At 45.0% G+C, this 19,523-nt stretch overlaps 1 non-coding gene across 1 annotated transcript; it reads left to right on the top strand.

Moving 5' to 3' along the window:
• The first annotated feature begins 9,202 nt into the window (after nt 1–9,202).
• Nucleotides 9,203–9,276, top strand: TRNAT-AGU (transfer RNA threonine (anticodon AGU)). Its single transcript has one exon. It is a non-coding gene; the product is annotated as a tRNA-Thr (tRNA).
• Nucleotides 9,277–19,523: the final 10,247 nt, after the last annotated feature.

Below are 19,523 nucleotides of genomic sequence, written 5' to 3'. Positions count from 1 at the left end.
TGACACTTTTGTTCCTAGGATGGAGACTTTTTTCTTCCTAGGCCTATGTGGTGGGCAGAATAAGTTCCTCTCCTTTAGTCAAAGATGTCCACATCCTAATCCCAGAACTTGTGAATATATTACATGTCAAATGGTAATTAACATTTGCAGATGGAATTACGGCTGCTAATCAGCTGACTTTGAGATGGGGAGATTCTCTTGGATTATCTGAGTGGGCCAATGCAATCACAAGGGCCCTTATAAGTGGAAAAGGGAGCCAGAGTGAAAGAACCGGAGATATGGCAGCCTGAGAAGGACTCAGCCTGCTGTTGCAGCTTCGAAGATGGAGGAAGGGCTCATGAGCCAAGGAATGCAGGCAGTGTCTAGAAGCTGGAAAAGGCAAGGAAACAGATTATTCCCTAGAGCTTCCAGAAGGAGTATAATCCTGCCAATACTTTGATTTCAGTCCAGTGAGACCCATTTCAGACTTCTGACCTCCAGAACTGTGAGAGAATACATTTGTGTTGTTTTAAGTCACTAAGTTTATAATAATTGGTTACAGCAGCAATCAGGAATGAATACAGCCTGACAGAGGAAAACAAAGCTTCTTACTGTCATATCACTATTTCTAGTGTAACTGTTTCCATCCCGGGGCTCGAAGGTAGCACTGGGCATGGCTGATATCATGTTTGCTCCTATGCTTAGGGTGGTAGAGCATGGGTAGAACAGATGGCCTACCTCTGGCCCTGGCCACATAGGCTCTTAGAAATCAATATCTGCCCCTTGCCCTCCAATCCATCTAAGCCAAGTCTTGACTAGAGAAGAGTGTTGACAGCTGTTGGATATACAAATGGCTCTTCCTTCTACACATATAGTGGGACTGCACTTCCCATCCCCATTGAAGGTAGGCGTGGCTGTGTGACTTGCCTTGGTCACATAAAGCTTTAGTAGACAGTGTGCAATTTATCTCTTTCTCATCCCACAGCTGCAGTGATCATGAGAGCATGTGCTGAGATAAGGCCACCATCAGCCTGGATCCTTGAGTGATTATAGCAAGCCAAGCCTTCACCAACCCATGTTGCACATCTAATGTGAGTGGGAAATAAAGTTCTGAGATTGGGGATTTTTGTTGTTGTTGTTATCACAGCATAGCCTAGTCTAACCTGTGCTAACAAACCTGGGTCTTATCAGGAGCTCTCTCTCCTATACACTTTACTCAAGTGCCATAAGAGGTGGCAGCTGAGCCTTCCTCACTTTAGGCACGAACTTGGGCAACACGGACTCTGGCCCCAGCCTCATGCTCTTTGCCCCACTTGACACTAACTGACCTCTGCTTTCCATGGTCTACTCTGGGATACTGTGTCAGTGAGGATGCTATGGGATGCAAGTAAAACAAGTATGGATTTTTTAATCTCACTTCATAAAACCAGAGTGGTCCAGTGCTTTACTCAGGAGCACAAAGACTTCATCCTGGACCCCGGACTTTTTCTATCCTTCAGGTTTGCTAAGCACGTTGACATTTGTCCTCAGGTTTGTCACAACATAGCTGTAAGATGGCTGCTTCCTACAGCCATATCCAAAGACTAGAAGCTAGGAGAGGAACGCTCCTCACCAATTTTTCTTTTTAAGACAGAGAACCCTTTCCCTGAAGCCCTCCAGCCGATTTCCCCTTACATATCATGGTTCAGAACTCAGTCATCACATATGGCTACTCCTACCTGCAGGGGAGGTTGGGAAAGTGAGTACCTGGCTTTTCAACCTCTGTTGTGGAAGATAGGCTCCTCCTGTGTGAAACAAGGGGAGGGGCATGGCCGTCCAGCAGACAACCAACAGAGTCTTCCAGAACCACTGTCTGCCTGAGCTTCAGCCTGCTTCTCTCCTGCACCCACTGTGACCCTTGGATTCACTCTGAGTTGTGGGTTGGCTCCTTTCGCTCCTTCCCACACTCCTGGGGAGATGACTGCCTGGGCAATGGCACAGCTGAAACCCCAAATGGAGTGTGACTTGTGACTGAAATACCCCTTGAAGTTTTAATGCCAATCCTTAGGGAATTTTGATTCCTCTAACTTTTGCCCTTATCAGAGGGACTGGCTTTCCTTAGAGGCAGGCAAGAAAGAAAGGGTTACCTTCAGGGGTTTTCCCACACACTTAGATGCAAAGGAGTTTTCAAAAGCGTCATGCAAAGTTTTGGTGAGGTATTTTCTTTCTAAACGTCTGATGTGGGGTAGGGGAGGGGGAAATGGCAGAAGTGAAGGCCATGCAGCGTGTAGGAAACCTGCTTCTCAGACCTAGCCTGGACAGAAAATTCCACACAGGAACTCGCCTGTCTCTTTCTCCCTCCAGCTCCTCCTCGGGGTTTAGCTGTGATGCTTGTTCAAGAATAAATGTGCCCCATGAAAAGATGCTCAGTATCACTAATTATCAAAGAAATGTAGATCAAAACTACAATGAGATATATCACTTCGCCCAGCTCAAATGGCCATCATTAAAAAGTTCACAAATGATAAATGCTGGAGAGAGTGTGGAGAAAAGAGAACCCTCTTACACTGTAGGTAGGAATGTAGTTTGGTGCAGCCATTATGGAAAACAGTATGGAGATTCCTCAAAAAACTAAAAATAGACCTACTGTATGATCCAGCAATCCCACTCCTGGGCATATATCTGGAGGAAACTCTAATTGGAAAAGACACATACACCCCAATGTTCATAGCAGCACTATTTACAATAGCCAAGATATGGAAGCTACTTAAATGTCTGTCTACAGATGACTGGATAAAGAAGACGTGATATATATATATGTATGTGTATATATATATATATATATATATATATATATATATATATATATATACACACACACACACATATATATACACATATACAATATACTCAGCCATAAAATAGAATGAAATAATGCCATTTACAACAACATGGTGGACCTAGAGATGATCATACTTAGTGAAGTAAGTCAGACAAAGACAAATGTCACATGCTATCACTTATATGTGGAATCTTAAAAAGTGACACAAACGAACTTATTTACAAAACAGAAAGAGACTCAGACATAGAAAACAAACTTATGGTTACCGGGTGATGGGGGGAAGGGGGTGGGAAGGGATAAACTAGTAGTTTCGGATTAGCAGATACTGCTATATACAGAATAGATAAACAACAAGGTTGTACTATATAGCACAAGGAACTACGTTCAATAGCTTATAATAACTTATAATGAGGAAGAATATATACATACATGTATAACTGAATCACTATGCTATACACCAGAAACTAACACAACATTGAAAATCAAGTATACATTGAATAAAAAAAAGAATAAACATGCCCTGTTGGAGGCCAGGGTGTCAGGAAACCCTAGGAGGCAGGACACAGACTAGGTGGAGGAGAGACCCCAACATCTTCTTTTTGGTAAGAAACAGACACAAATGTCACCCAAGCAAAGCAGTCTAGCCATCTGGCCCCAGGGGCTTGTGCAAAATAAAGAGAGGGCTTTCTTCATGAGAGTCTTTACTAAGTGGGCCCGTTCCAAGCTCCCAGGGAGCGCAAATGGCCAGCTTGCAGGGCAGCAAGGGCTCTTGGAGGTGGAAGGGTGGAGTGCAGGGCAACTGTTTATTTGGAGGCCGTCTAGCCCAGCCAATGAATAGGATTTGGGTCAAGCCAGTATTTGAATCCTGGCTCTGCCACTTATTTGCTGTATAATCCTTTCTGAACCTCACTTTCCTCTCCTGCAAAATAATAATCCCTGTTCATAGCAGCATTATCCACAATAGTCAAAAGGTGGAAACAACCCAAATGACCATTAATGGATGAATGGATAAATAAAATGTGGTATATCCATACAAGGGAATATTTCAGCCTTAAAAAGGAAGGAAATCCTTTCATATGTTACAATATGAATGAACCCTGAACACAATGAAGACATTATACTAAGTGAAATAAACCAGTCACAAAAAGACAAATACAGTATGACTCCACTCATATGAGGTACTAGAATAGTCAAATGCATAGAAACAGAAAGTAGAATGATGGTTGCCAGGGGGCTGGGGGGAAAGGGGATGGGAGTTAGTATTTAATGGGTACAGAGTTTTCGTTGGCAAAGGTAAAAAGAGTTCTAGAGATGGATGGTGGTAGTGGTTGTACACAATTGCGAATATACCTAACACCACTAAACAGTACACAAAAATAACTAAGATGGTACACTTTAAGTTATGCATATTTTGCCACAGTTTTTTAAAATTGCATGCCTGCTGTGAAAGTAAAAGCCCTTACATTAAAACAATAATTGTCTAAATTAAATGACTCAAAACAGAGTCTGATTCCACACTGTCATATCTTTCTTACTCTACCCCATAACTGTGGAGGAGAAGGCTGAGAGTCAGACAGAAAATATAATAGTGTCTTCTTCCTGGTACTCATAATTATTCAAAATAAGTTAGAAGTTGTGGGGGAGGGTATAGCTCAGTGGTAGAGCATGTGCTTAGCATGCCCAAGGTCCTGGGTTCAATCCCCAGCAACTCTATTAAAAATAAATAAATAAATAAATAAATATAAATAAATAAATAAACCTAAGTACCTCTGTCCCCCCAAAAAATAAGTTAGAAGTTTAAAGTTCACAAAAAGCAGCTTCAAAGCCACCATCCATCCCATTTTATCCTTTCAACATATTGAAATGATTTGGGATTTTGAGGTTAAACATGATAGTCTCTATGTGAAGAATAGATTGCTTCTCATAAAATTGTATCTATGATTCCTTGTCCCCCAAAATGGGTAAAATGGGAAGTTTTAGATTTTATATATATATATATTTTTTTAACCACAATTTTTTAAACAAGGAAAAATATTAGCAATAATGCCTACCTGGCTTACCTCCCCAGAGGGCTGGGGGGTTAAGGAGATAGTGGTTAGAAAAGCCCTGGCTAAGGGCCCCTGGAGAAAAGAAGAAAGATTCCTTTCTGGAAGCCTCAACCTCAAAAAGGTTTAGTCCAGGGGTGGGGGGTGGGTAGAGCTCAGTGGTAGAACACATGCTTAGCATGCATGAGGTCCTGGGTTCAGTCCCCAGTACCTCCATTAAATAAATAAACAAACAAACAAACCTAAGCCCTCCCCAAAATAAAACAAAGCAAAGCAAAGAAAAAGGTTTAGTCTATCATCATTAGGCCTCATACCAATTAGCTTGAACCTCACACGTACGTTGAATACTTTGGCACCGAAAGCATTTGGCCCAACCTAAAGATCAGCAGCCTTGCTGAAGACACCCACCCCCCAACTCAGCCTCAGCAGTTGTGGCAGGTTTCTCCCACTCTGCTGGACCAAAAGGGAGTAGAGGCTGCTGGTCACTGGGCCCCAGACCATCATCAACATCTCTTTCTTCCTGGCAACTCTCGGCAGCTCTCCGCTGGGCCCCTGTGTCCCGCCAGCCCTGGCCCTGAAGAGTCCAGCGGTGGGCTGAGACTCTCGAACATCGGTGGCTCCAGCGATGCTCTCTGCTTTCTCTCTGCACCTCACAATGGTTGAGCATCCACCCTCCACCCCACCCTAACCACCCCCGGAGGCAGCCAGTGTTCCTGGCACTTTCACATTCATTATTATCTCCTTGAGAAGGTCAAGAGGGTTAATTATTGATGTCAAATATTATGAACCTTGTTACTATTCTCAAATATTCATTAATAGCTGTATTTTGAAATTCTCATCACCCCGACACTAGTGTCCAAGTGGTTTTCCACTCTTACTACGCATTACAATTACCTGGAGAGTTCTTGAAAACCACCCATGCCCAGACACCCTCCCCAGCCTAATTAAATGAGAAGCACAATGCAGTCATTACTCTCCATCAGGCGTAATTACCTCTCCACGTCTTTGTGCGCATTGGGCCCTAGTCCTTGACATACAAAAAGAATCAGCAGGAGAGCTTGGTCAGTATCCAGCCCTGTCCCTCCCACCCTGAGGAGGGTTTGACAATTGTAGTATCCTTTGAAATTTTCCAGAAGTTGTTTCTTTCTATACTCTACTCCTGTCTCCACCACCATCCTTTTTAAAAGCCCATTTTTCTCCAGTCACCATTTCTCAAATTATACTCAACAGTGATCATAGGGGAGTTGTGGGAAATAAGAGAGAGCATGACTCTGGTTGAGTCAGGAATGGCTCCCAAAGATCTGTCCTGTCCTAGACCCCAGAACCTGTAAATGTTATCTCATTTGGAATCAGGGTCTTTACAGATGTAATTAAAGATCTTGAGATGAGGAAACTATCCTGGATTATCTGGGTGGGACATAAAGGCCATCACAGTTGTCGTTATAAGAGAGAGACAAAGGGAGATGAGACACACAGAAGAGGGGGAGGCCATACAAAGATGGAGGCAGTCGGAGTGATGGTCACAGGCCAAGGCACACCGGCCAGTGGCTGAAAGAGGCAAAGGATAGATTCTCCCGTAGAGCCTTTGGAGGGCATGTGGCCCTGCCAACATCTTGATTTTGAAACTGCTAGCCTAAATAGATGAACAAGTTTCTTCTGTATAGCACAGAGAACTATATTCAATATCTTGTAGTAACCTATAACGAAAACCAATATGGAAAGGAATATATATATTTATATGGATGACTGAAATATGCTGTACATCAGAAATTGACACACTGTAACTGACTATACTTCAATAAAATTTTTTTTAATTTTTTTTATTTTAAACCACCCAGTTTGTGGTGATTTGTTACAGCAACCTTAAAAGGTGAAGACAGTGACCACTTATGTTTGGTAGTTCCTGTCTTTGTAGCCGAACTTCCCGAAATCTTTCCTATGCTAACAGACATTGTTTCCCAAACACAGACCCTAGACAAGTGCCTCCCCTCACCAGAACACACGTCGTGCTAGGTCACACACTTGCGAGCAACTATGACCCAAACTCACAGCATTGAAGTTTGTATGCATGAGAGTTACAGCCACATATATATATACATCATGTATCTACCCTTTCAGAAGCCAGTATTCATTTATAACTCATTCAGTAAATATTTCTGAGCACCTACTATGTATCAGAAACTATTCAACGCACTGGTAGGAATGCAAATTAGTGCAGCCACTATGGAGGGCAGTATGGAAGTTCCTTAAAAAACTAAAAATAGACTTACCATAAGATCCAGCAATCCCATTCCTGGGCATATGTCCAGAGAAAACTCTAATTTGAAAAGATACATGCACCCAGTGTTCACAGCAGCACCATTTACAGTAGCCAAGACATGGAAACAACCTAAATGCCCACCGACAGATGAATAAAGATGTGGTGTGTGTATGTATGTATTTATGTGTGTGTGTGTGTATATATATATATATATATGAATATTACTCAGCCATTAAAAAGAATGAAATAATGCCATTTGCAGCAACATGGATAGACCTAGAAATTATCATACTAAGTGAAGTCAGAGAGAGAAAGACAAATATATGATATCACTTATATATGGAATCAAAAAAAAATACAAATTCTGTTTACAAACCAAAAACAGACTCAGAGACATAGAAAACAAACTGTGGTTCCCAAAGGGGAAAGGGCAGGGAGGAATAAATTAGGGGTTGAGGATTAACAGACACACATTACTACATATAAAATAGATAAACAACAAGGACCTACTACTGGATAGCACAGGGAACTATCTTCAATTTCTTCATGCATATAATGGAAAAGAATCTGAAAAGAAAAAAAAATACATCTATATGTATATGTATAACTGAATCGCTTTGCTGTACACCTGAAACTAACATTGTAAATCAACTACACTTCAATAAAAAAAATTTTTAAAAACACACAATTATATCTCTTGTGAAAAATATATTCTAATGAAGTGATCAGTTAATAAACAAATAAGCAAACAAATAGCAGATGGTGATGAAAGCTACAAAGAATAGAAAATGAGAGAAAGCCCCACGGTTGGGGGCGTGGCTACTTCAGAGTTGGTGTCAAAGGCGGCCAGGTATTTCACCAGGTGATTTATGTAAATTTATGTAAATTAATCTCATGCAATCCTCTCAACAAGCATTTCATCCTTGTCGTATGAGGTAAGTATTATCTCCACTTTGCAGACAGGGAAACGGAGGCGAAGGGAAGTGATCTGCCCAAAGCATACAGCTGTTCAGTGGCCCACATGGGATTGAAACCCAGGCCTGTCAGACATCAAACAATGCCATTTCCTATCACTATGCTACACGGTTCCTGTGCTCAAGTGGGCTTGCACTGAGATCCTCCAGAGCTTGTCTTGGCCCTGATTTACCTGTTCAGTGATTCCCAGTGGAATGAATGGTTCCAAGGGTAAGAAGGCTGGAGGCAAGAGATCAGAGGGCAAAGAATACTTCTAGTCAGAGACTTGCCCTAGAGAATAGCTTCAACCGATTTCTATCTTTGGAAGGTAGGCAAAGGGTACTGAAACTTCCTGCTTCCTCCCCTGGGTCTTCTCACCTCTTTTCTGTCCTGTCACATCAGCTAGGGCCCTCAGGGCAGAGCCATGGGGTCCAGAAAAAGAGATTGTTTAGGAGGGAGGGTAGAGTTCAGTGGTAGAGCAAGTGTTTAGCATGCACAAGCTACTGGGCTCAATCCCCAGTACATCCATTAAGAGAAATAAAAAAACCTAATTACCTCCCCTTGCGTCCCCCCACCAAAAAAGGTAAAAAAGATATATTTTTTAAAAGGGATTCTATTACCTTCATGGCTCTGAGCTGTACTTCTGAGTCCTGGATAGTGGGCAAGACTCAGATAGAGACCAGCCAAGCAGTGGAAACCTGGGGTATGCCTGCCACAGCAGGTGGCCCAGTTTGGCTACATAGAGGATGCACAAAGCAAGGTGGAGAATCAGGCTGGGCAGGAGGCTGAGGCCTGATCACGGAAGGCCTTGAAGGTCAGGCCAGGAGGACAGCCTCTGTTCTCTGGGCTGGTGTTTGCCAAAGTGTATCCTGCAGACAACTCATGTTTGGGGACAGCAATAGCAGGAACACAAAGGGGTGTTATGTGAGACAGCAAAGTTTCCTTGTCACTAATTTGGAGTTCAAAGAAGTCAAACAAACACCTTTTATGCCAAACTTCCCAGACCTGACATTGGGGCAAAGGGCAAGCCAAGGGGTCACAGTGGATGCCATCCTCATGGCAAAGATGGATGGTAAAAATAAATAAATAAATAAACAAACAAATAAATAAATAAATAAATAAATAAAATTTTTTTAAAAGAGGGGAAGGGTATAGCTCAGTGGTAGAGTGCATGCTTAGTATGCATGAGGTCCTGGGTTCAATCCCCAGTACCTCCATTAAACAAACAAATTTTTAAAAAGATAGATGGAAATCCACTTGAGGCAGACTGAGCGGGGGCTGCAGATTCCAGCTCTAAATCACCTTCTCTCTCCCTTCCCTGCCCCCTCTTTCTCCCCCCACTTCAGCTCACACTCTCCCTCCCTCTAACTTCTCTCCTTCTGCCTACCCCACCCCAAGCCCTCTGCCCTCTTCCAACTTTCCCTAACACCACCACCCCAATCTCCTCAACTATCCAACCCTGTGCCTCTTCATACGCAAGCACTTTTCCAGCTATACTAAACATACTAGAGTAATTTAGAAATCCTCTTTGTACTCAAGTGAAAAGACCGCTATTCACTAGCAAATGTGCTAACAAATTCATCCGAGTTGCACAGATGGTTTGTCCTAAGCCATTCTCCAAAAAAAATCTAGAATTTTTTCAAGTATCTTTTTTTTTTAAACAACCAGAAAGGCTCGGCTTTGAGCTTTATCACACCATTGGTTTTCATGGTAACCACACCAGTTCCTGATTCCTGTCTTTCACTTATGTCCTGGCACCAGCTGTGGAATCTGCCCGAGGAGCCCCCCTGTCACAGGAGCAGCCCTGCCTGGGTCTCCCCCACAGCCCCTGACGCTGGTTCAGCCACCCTGGACCTCCACTGGGGATTTGCATAATGAGCAGCACATCCATCCCAGGCCCAGCTGGGGCTCATCTTCAGGTTCCTCTGCTCCTCTTAAATTACACAATGGCCTTTCCAAACTCAAGACAGTAGAGCAGGATGGTAAAGAGTGTGGACTTTCTGGGAGTTGGAGATTTTCAGATATTAACTACTATATATAAAATACATAAGCAACAAGATTCTTCTGTAGAACACAGGGAACTATATTCAATATCTTGTAACCTATAATGAAAAAGAATATGAAAAGGAACATATGTATGTGTATGTATGACTGAAGCATTATTCTGTACACCAAAAATTGGCACAACATTGTAAACTGACTATACTTCAATTAAAAAAAAAAGAGTAAAGGCTTTGGTCTGAGAAGCAACTCTGCTCCTTATTAAAAAAGAGTGTGGACTTTGATACAAAATGGATAAATAACTAGGTCTTACTGTCTAGCACATATTCAAAAACTTGTAATAGCCTATAATGAAAAAGAATCTGAAAAAGAATATATAGAGAGAGGTATAACTGAATCACTATGCTGTACACCAGAAACCAACACATTATAAACCAACTATACTTCAATTCAAAAAAAACAGAGTTGTGGACTTTGAAGACAGACTACTACTTGGTTTGAAATCCAGACTCTGCCACTTATCAGCTGTTTCACTGGGTGCTTGTCACTTGACCTATTTGAGTCTGTTTCCTCATCTTTAAAACAGGAATAAAAATAGGACCTCTCAAAGACTTGCTATGAGGAGATGGATGTGTGAAAGTGCTTCAAACAGCGCTTGGCATATGGTAATTGCTATGTAAGCATTACTGATTAATATTATTGCTGCTGTTGCCCATCTGTCATCAACAGACATTTTGGCTGAGTCAGCAATTGATGTGGGATTCTAAGTGAGGAACTTGTGGGTATCACAGGAGAAAGCATGTTTTCCATTTGCTGTCTCCTCAAGCTCCTTTTAAGTCCTGACCCCCAGAAGCAAGGCCCAGCTTCTAGACCCAGTTCCCTCTGCAGCCACAGCCTGCCCTCTGTGTCTGGAGGGGATCTCTCACCCCATCACCTATGAAGACCTGGGCACTGGGCTCAAACTGGCCTTCAGACCCCACAGCCAAAGATGTCGGTGCTTTGACCAGTTCTGCAACTCAGGGCCAAGGCTTAGGCTTTCCAGTTTGGGGTGTGCAGTACCCCAATGCAAATGAAGCTGCCTCCAGACACAGAACACAAACAAACTTATGGTTACCAAAGGGAAAGGTGGGGCAAGAGAGATAGATTAGGAGTTTGGCATTAGCAGATACAAACTACTAAATATAAAATAGATAAACAACAAGTTTTACTGTATAGCACAGGGAACTACATTCAATATCTTGTAGTAATCTATAAGGAAAAAGAATATGGAAATGAATAAATGTATGTGTATGGATGACCGAAACATTATGCTGTGCACCAGAAATTGACACACTGTAACTGACTATACTTCAATTAAAAATGGTGAAAAAAGCTATGTAAATTTAAAAAATCCTACTCTATAGCACAGGGAACTCTATACAGTATCTTGTAATAAACCATATTGGAAAAGAATATGAAAAAGAATCTGTAAATAAGTGAATCACATTGCTGTACACTAGAAAGTAACACAGCATTGTAAATCAACTATACTTCAATAAATTGTTTTCAATTTTTTACAGTTTTTTAAAAAGTTTTTACTTATTTTTAATGCTTTTGGGGGGGTAATTGGGTTTATTTATTTATTTATTTATTTATTTTAATTTTTAATGGAGGATTGAACCCAGGACCTCATGCAAGCTCAGCACACACCCTACCACTGAGCTATACCCTCCCCCCTAAATTTTTTTAACAATGAAGCTACCCCATGGCTGTGCCCAGTCCTGGGAGGACCTCAGCAGCCACAGTGAGGAGGGTAGCTAACAATTCAGAGAGAGAACTGACCACGTGCCAGGCCTCGAATGGACAACTGGGTATCCTCCAAGGTAAGACCCTAGGAAGGAACATTGCTCAGCTGCTGCTGTTCAGTGGAGGATCTCTGCGGCGGGCACCAGGCTTTCCAGGGTGTGCCTTTTCCTCTTTGTGGGAGCCCCGCAGCAGCCAAGTACCACCCCCACCCCACCCCCAGACTGCCAGCTCCTCAGGGAGAGCGACCTTCCTGACAGGGGCCTCACCCAGCTTGGCAGGCCCCCTTCCATTTTGGGAACAAGAACTCTAGGCTCTCAGCTGGTGACACCCTTTGAAGGACACAAGCCCCAATCCCTTCTCTTCAGCCAATCTGAACCAAGGATGGGGCCACCCTGAGAGCCTCAGGCACGGCTTATATTCTTTGAAGGACCCTGAGTGGCTTGGAGAAGGGGCGCTTTGGCTGCTATAGTGTCTTCCACTCGGAGAGCGGGCAGTGCTCCCCTTCATGGTTCCAAAAGCTGCAGGGAAAGTTGAGAGTAACTCCAGGCTGAGAGGTTGGAGATAGCCAGACAGTGGGAAAAGGGAAGAAGCCAGGAATCTGGAAGCAAAGTGAGTCTGGCCTGGAGGAGAGGAGGGGACTGAACTGTGGAAGGGAGCGGTGCTTCCCTGGGGATGAGGCCAGAAGACACAGCCAGGGAGCATTTGTTCCCAGGCGGCCTCGGCCCCACCTTCTTCTTACAAGGGCTCTAAGCTGGTCCTGGGCAGAGCATCTGACGCCAAACCCATTCCACATGAGAGATATCCTTTCAGCAACTTTTATTTTGATATAATTTCCAACTTACAGAAAAGTGGCAAGAATAGTACAAAGACCTCCTTGATACCCTCTCCCTGTATCACCAGTTACTAGCACACTACCCCATGGCCTTTATCCTTTGTGCAGCCTCTCTCGTATCTGTTTTCCAAGTCATCTGAAAGAAAGTTGCAGATGTAATAGCCCTTTACCCCTAAATCCCTCCCTAGGTAATTTCTACAAACAAAGACGTTCATTTACATTGTCAAGCTTAGCAAAATAGCATGGATATAAGGCTTTTATCTAATATCCAGGCCATGTTCAGATTTCACCATTTGTCCCAGGTTTTTAAAGAAGTTTAATTTTGTTTTCCTTTTGTATTTTTTTAATCTTTTTTTTTATTGAAGTGTAGTCAGTTTACAATGTTACTTTCAGGTGTACAGTGAAGTGATTCAATTATACATTTACATACATATATACATATTTTTTCAGTTTCTTTTCCATTATGGCTCATTACAAGAAATTGAATATAGTTCCCTGTGCTATACAGTAGGTCTCTGTTGTTTATCTACTTTATATATAGTAATGTGTGTCTGTTAATCCCAAACTCCTAATCTATTCCCGTCCTATTCCCCTCTGGTAACCACAGTTTGTTTTCTATGTCCATGAATCTATTTCTGGTTTGTAAATTTGTATCTTTTTTTTAGATTCCACATACAAGCAACATCATGCGATATTTATCTTTCTCTGCCTGACTCACTTCACTTAATATGATAATCTCTAGGTCCATCCATGTTGCTGCAAATGGCATTATTTCATTCTTTTTTATGGCTGAGTAATATTCCATTATATATATACTAAGACACTACCTTGGTATGTGTCTTTTCAAATTATAGTTATCTCCGGATATATGCCCAGGAGTGGAATTGCTGGATCTTATAGTAACTCTACTTTTAGTTTTTTAAGGAACCTACATACTGTCCTCCATAGTCGCTGCACCAATTTACATTCCCACCAACAGCGTAGGAGGGTTCCTTTTTCCTGGATGGTTTTTTAATTACACAGCTAATACATGAATCTAGTCTCCTCGTGAAACAGTACAGAGGCCAAAGGAGTCCCCTTTGAATACCACCCTCGATGCCGGTCCCTCTCACCTTAAAAGGCATGATAGTGTAAATGAGAACAGGAGGTCCCTGCCACTTGCTGGCTGTGTGACTTTGAGTAAGTTCCTTAAACTTCCTGTGTTTCTGTCATCTGTAAAATGGGAATGATTTTAGTAACGATGTCATATTTACTACAGAGTTGTATTAAATGAGTTCATCCCAATAAACTCTTAGAATAGTGCCTGGCCCCATAGTTAAGCAATCAATAGATGTCAGCTATTCTATTTCATAATGTAACTTTTTTAAACTTTTTCTTTTTATTTGTTATTGGGGGGAGGTAATTAGGTTTATTTATTTATTTAATGGAGGTACTGGGGATTGAACCGAGGACCTCATGCATGCTATGCATGTGCTCTACCACTGAGCGCTACCCTCCCCCCTCAGCTGTTCTTATTATCCTGTTTGACCTCACTCCTCAGGGTGACCCCAGGGAGTACAAGAAGCAAACATTGGGCCTACCGATGACTTTGTTCCACAGGGTGGCCCAGCCAAGCAGTGGCAGGGGGACAGCCTCCACCTGTTCACTGTGGGAGTAAAGGGGACTGAAGAGTCCATCAAGGTCAGGCGTCCGTGATGGAATTTTTGTGCCTTGGCACTGTTGCCACCCGCACCTCTGAAGAGTCTAGACAGCCCCAAGCTGAGGTAGTGACCCTGGAACAGGGTGGGATGAGAACAGATGTACGCCCACCCACCCCTACTGCAGAGGTGGGGAATTTTCCAAGCCAGGCCTTTAGGAGCTGGCCTGCGATGGGACAAGACTCCTTGTCCTCCCGAGGGGTGTTGCAAAAGGGATATGGCACTCAGCAGAGTTTTGCTTGGCCCTCCAGGACCCTCATCCAGGAGATTCTGACTTTTTTTCTCCCTGGTAAATGGAGAAGAGCACGGTGAAAGAATGGGGATGCAGTGAGGTAGACTGAAGCTCCCTCTAGGGCACAAGCCTCACCAGGGGAGCACCTACCCTCACACTAGGTGCCTGGTTGGGGCCGCATGGTGAGTAAGGTGTGGCCCCTGAAAGATCCAGCCCTTAGGCATCAGAGTGATTGAGGGGTTCTGGAGAACACATCAGAAAGCAGCCTAGATGGGGGAGGGTAATAGCTCAGTGATAGTGTGTGCTTGGCGTGCACGAGGTCCTGGGTTCAATCCCCAGGGCCTCCATTAAAGGGAAAAAAAATTTTTTTAAAAATTTTAAAAATAAAAAAGAAAGCAGACTGGGTAGGAATGTTGTCACCAACCCTCCTGGCTGACTAGCCTGGAAAAAGTCACTTCACCTCTCTGAACGTCCACTCCATTCTGCAAAGTGGGTCCAGCAACCTCTGCCTCCTCAGGTGGCTGAAAGATTTAAAAGAGACAGAAAACAAACTTATGGTTACCAGGGAGAAAGGGGTGGGAAAGGATAAACTGGGAGTTCGAGATCTGCAGACACTAACTACTATACATAAAATAGATTAACAACAAGTTTCTACTGTATAGCACAGGGAACTACATTCAATATCTTGTAGGAACCTATAATGAAAAGGAATATGAAAAGTTGTATCTGTATGTATATGTATGACTGAAACGTTATGCTGTGCATTAAAAATTGACACAACATTGTAAACTGACTATACTTTAATTTTAAAAAAAAGGAAGGAAAAAAAAGCAAGGGATGGCCAAATGGAAGCTATTTTTATCAGTTCCCAGGCACTGCTGCGTGCAGGATGACAGGAAGGTCGTTGTGCTTGGTGGTGGGGCTTGGGTCCTGAACTACTCTTCTGCCCCCTACCCCCAACCCCTGCTCTCATATGTACCCTCTTTTCCAACCAGACTGACTGCCCCTGGGCTGACAAGCTCTTCCTCGCTTCATGGCCTCGGCACCGGTCGGAATGGCCTCATCTCCCTTTGCCACCTGACAAATGGTGGCAACACCTTCCTCCCCTGGGTCCCCCAAAGAATGAGCGACCCAGTAGCTTGGGGATTCAGTCTTATGGGGCCTGGACTGCCAGGGGCTCAGCCCACTGCCCTGGCACTTAGGAAAAAAGGACTTGCCTCTCTGTCGGGTTCAGAGCTGTGGTGGGGGGGGAAGGACAGAGGATGGGGGCGGTCCTTCTCTTGTGAAATTCGGAGCCAGCAGAAGGAAGCGCAGAGTCTCAGCACGGTCTGGAACAGACCCACGCCCCTTCCTGGGGCCAGGACTCTTCTTTATTTCATGTAAGACAGGCTCTGGCCAAGCACAGGCCACAGCCTGAGCCCCATGGAGAACTGGGGCCTCGCTGGGCCTGCTCCCCTGGGCTGCCAAGTCCAGGGGCTTCAGGAGCACAGCTCCAAGGTGGGCATTTTGAAAAGCGGGGAGAGAGGCTGTGAAGCTGCAGACGTGGAGAGGGAGGAGGAGGAGGAAGCGGCCCCCTTCCCTGGCTGGCCCGACAGACAGCTGTGGAGGCCCTCCTTCCTGTGAGGCACTGGGCCCAGGGCTCAGGCCTCCAAGCCTCCCATCTCCCCAAACCACAGCCCAGAGGTGTGAAAGAAAGAAAAAAAAACAGGGGGAGGGGTGGCAGAGAAGAAACAGGTGCACATTTCACACCTTGACCACAGGTGGGGCCCGGAGCAGCTTCGCTCTGACTAACTTCCTTCTGCAGCTTCCCTACCGGCTGCTGGCGAGGCCAGAAGCAGAAGGGCGCAGGTGGGTCTTCCCCCAGGCTGGGCCTGCTTGGGACCTGGTCTGGGGGCTGCTGGGGACAGGAGAGGAGCGCATTAGAGAGCCAGACAAGGGCTGGGCTTGGCACCCTGCCACAGGCACCTTGGGAGGCCCTCTGAGCTGCGAGAGAGAGCAGCGGCCCACTGCAGACCTGACCTTCTGTGGGCTTGGGAGGGGCTGGTCTGGAAAATTACTAGAAGGGGAGGAAACTGCTGCTGGCTGGGTACTTTACCCTGTGCCACATGTAATCACTTGCAGTCCTCCAAGCAGCCCTGTCACCTGGGTACTAGCTTTATCTCTACTTTTTCTTTTTTTTTTTAGGGTTTTTTTGGCAGGGAGGGGAAGGTAATTAAATTTATTTATGTATTTATTTTAATGGAGGTACTGAGGATTGAACTCAGGACCTCATACATGCTAAGCACACACTCTACCACTGAGCTATAGCTTCTTCCCATCCCTACTTTTCAAATGAGGGAACCAAGGCAGAGAGATAAAATGATTGGCCTCAGGCGGCACAGAGGATTAGGCTGGGACTAGCCAAACTGTCCGAGCTAAGGCGAGGGGCCACCTTTCCGAAGGACCCACCCTCCAGCCATGTCAACAAGTTAGCATGCTCTGTTCCCAGGGCTCCCTTGACGTTGAAGGACTCCTGGTGATTCTAGGTTAGTGGCCAATATTGCGCTCACTCAGCTGTGCTCCTATTAAGTGCTGCACTCTGGGCGGGGGAGACGGGGGCCTCAACAGCCCTGGTTGTTTTAGCTCATCTGAGGACAACCCCACCGAGACCAGCTCCAAATAGTTACATCGTTGGTCCAAGGTCACACACCTCGAACAGGGTGGAGTCGGGGCTGGAGCCAGACAATTTCAGCGGCTCTTCCTATCCTTCCCACTGCATGACAGCCACGCTGGGAGCAGCAGGAACAGCCCACCCCACAGCCAAGCCTGGCCTCTTAGGATAGAGCCCAACTCAGAATGAAAGGTCTCCACACCTTTCTAACGCTCTTACCTGACCATCTCTCGTTTCTCCTTTCGTGCAACCAGAAAGGTGGTGACTATGGTCCCTATGTGATAAATGAGGAGACTGGGGAACAGGAAGGAGACCAGAGGTCCCTAGACTTTGAAATTTCACATGGACCCATAACCCTCCAACGTATATGTGAAAGTCCCACATCAGGTTGTCAATTTCTGCCAGCCCAAGATATTTCCCAAACTATCAGCTATTATCACCATCATTTCATAAAAAGATCCTTTTAAAACCAAAAAGGGGGATGAAGGGCATAACCGCAGAAAACAAAAGACCCTCTTTTAAGTTGAACAAATAAAGCTTTTTGTTTTCCTTCTTTCTCTCATGTGTAGAAGCCTACTGAACCGAAACTCTTCAGGGACCAGCATCAGAAACCGTGCTCCTGGCTCCCGCCCCTCTTCCTCAGCCCACAGGCAGTCACCTGCCAAGACTTTCCCATATGAACTGCCGGGGCTTCTGGAATCCTCTCAGGCCCCTCCACTTGTGCTGTGCCTGACCTTCTCCAGGCCTTTAGTTCCCTCTGGCCTGGATCCTGCAGGTGATAGGCTGCGTTGAGCAAGCAGAGTCACCTCTTCTGGCCACACGAAGTGGGGAAGGGCCTCACTGCCTCGCAAGTGGGCATCTTGTCAATAAGTTTGAGCTGAATTCCAGGCCTGAGCCTGGAGGCTCAGGTGATGCATTCTGGCTGAAAATTGGACCCTAAGGCCATGGGCTGGCAGGGCCTCCGTCTCAGTCTGTCTGTCCTTTTCATCTACAGGGAGAGAAGGAAAGAGGAAGCTGCCTGGGAGAGGCAGCCTCTTCCCTCTGACAGTGAAAACAGGGCCATAGGGAGGGAGAAGAGGGCAGAGCAGGGAGCCAGACCAGGTGGGAGAGGGACACCTGAGGGTCCAGGTGAGACCAGAGGGACTGTCCCAGCGCACAGCCATAAAGGGACTGGTTTGCTCTACAAACGTGGTTCACACACAGCTTTTCCTTAAAATCAGGAGGTCCCCAAGTACTCTCCCCGACCCCATTCCCCTTCTCCTCACCCTAGAAGCAACTGCTCTCATGGATTTGTGGTGTCTCCAGTCCCTGCTTTAAGCTTCCAGAAAAATAGCCGTATCCAAGACAACATGATATTGTTTTGTGCATGTGGTTTTTAGAATTTACATAAGTGGTGTCAAACTGTACACAGTATTCTCCAGCTTGCCTCTGCCACTATTGGTCATTGGCTTTTCTAGCCAGGGTAAAAGGTTAGCTTTTAGTTCGTTTTTAAGTGGATAAATACATCATAGTGTGTCCATTAAAAACAAAAAACTGAAGGTAGTCTAAAAGGAGAGTCAGACTGCCATGGGTTCAATCCTAGTGGCCACTCTTACTTGCTGTGTCTGCTGAAGGCTTTTCCCCTTTTCGGATTAGCCACAGAGATAACTCCCATCACCCGCACCCCTTAAACACACACACACACACACACAAACACACGGCAGTTATGCGGTTGGAATCAGGCAGTGTCCGAGAAAGTGCCCAAAGCAACACCTAGCACATACCAAGTTCATTCCTAGCAGTCCCCTTTGCTTGGCTCTGTTGGTTAGCTGGGAGGGGCAATGGTAAAGGACTAGATTTAGTGTGATGGATTTCTTTCAGATATTTTCATTTTTTTAAGAAGGTGACTCTGCTTTACAGACGTAACACGCTTCACAATTCTGTCTACAATCACGCGAGGTCCACTCCAGCCCAGGACATGTGAGAAGCAGTTCTCATCCCTGGCGACAGGGCTGCCCTGCCCTTCCCAGCTGCTCTGCTCTTACTACAGTCCCCTCCCCTCAAAAGACCGGCCCCTGCCTAGAATCCCGTCCTGCCCCCCACCCCTGCTGCCCTTCCCTGGGTCCCAGGCTTGCGGCCAACTCCCAGAGCAGCTTCCCCGGGCCAGGGGGCTGGTGGGGTGGGAACTCCGTGGTCTTGAGTCTAGGGAGGTCTGTTGTAGATAACCCCATGGAAGAGGCTGCTTCTGAGAACTGCGTGAAACCCTCACTTCCTCTGTGCAGTGCAGG

The sequence above is a fragment of the Vicugna pacos genome, chromosome X (assembly GCF_048564905.1).
Source record: "Vicugna pacos chromosome X, VicPac4, whole genome shotgun sequence".
Taxonomy (NCBI): Eukaryota; Metazoa; Chordata; class Mammalia; order Artiodactyla; family Camelidae; genus Vicugna; species Vicugna pacos.
Note: the sequence above shows the minus strand (reverse complement) of the source record. Positions and strands in the feature narration are given on the sequence as shown.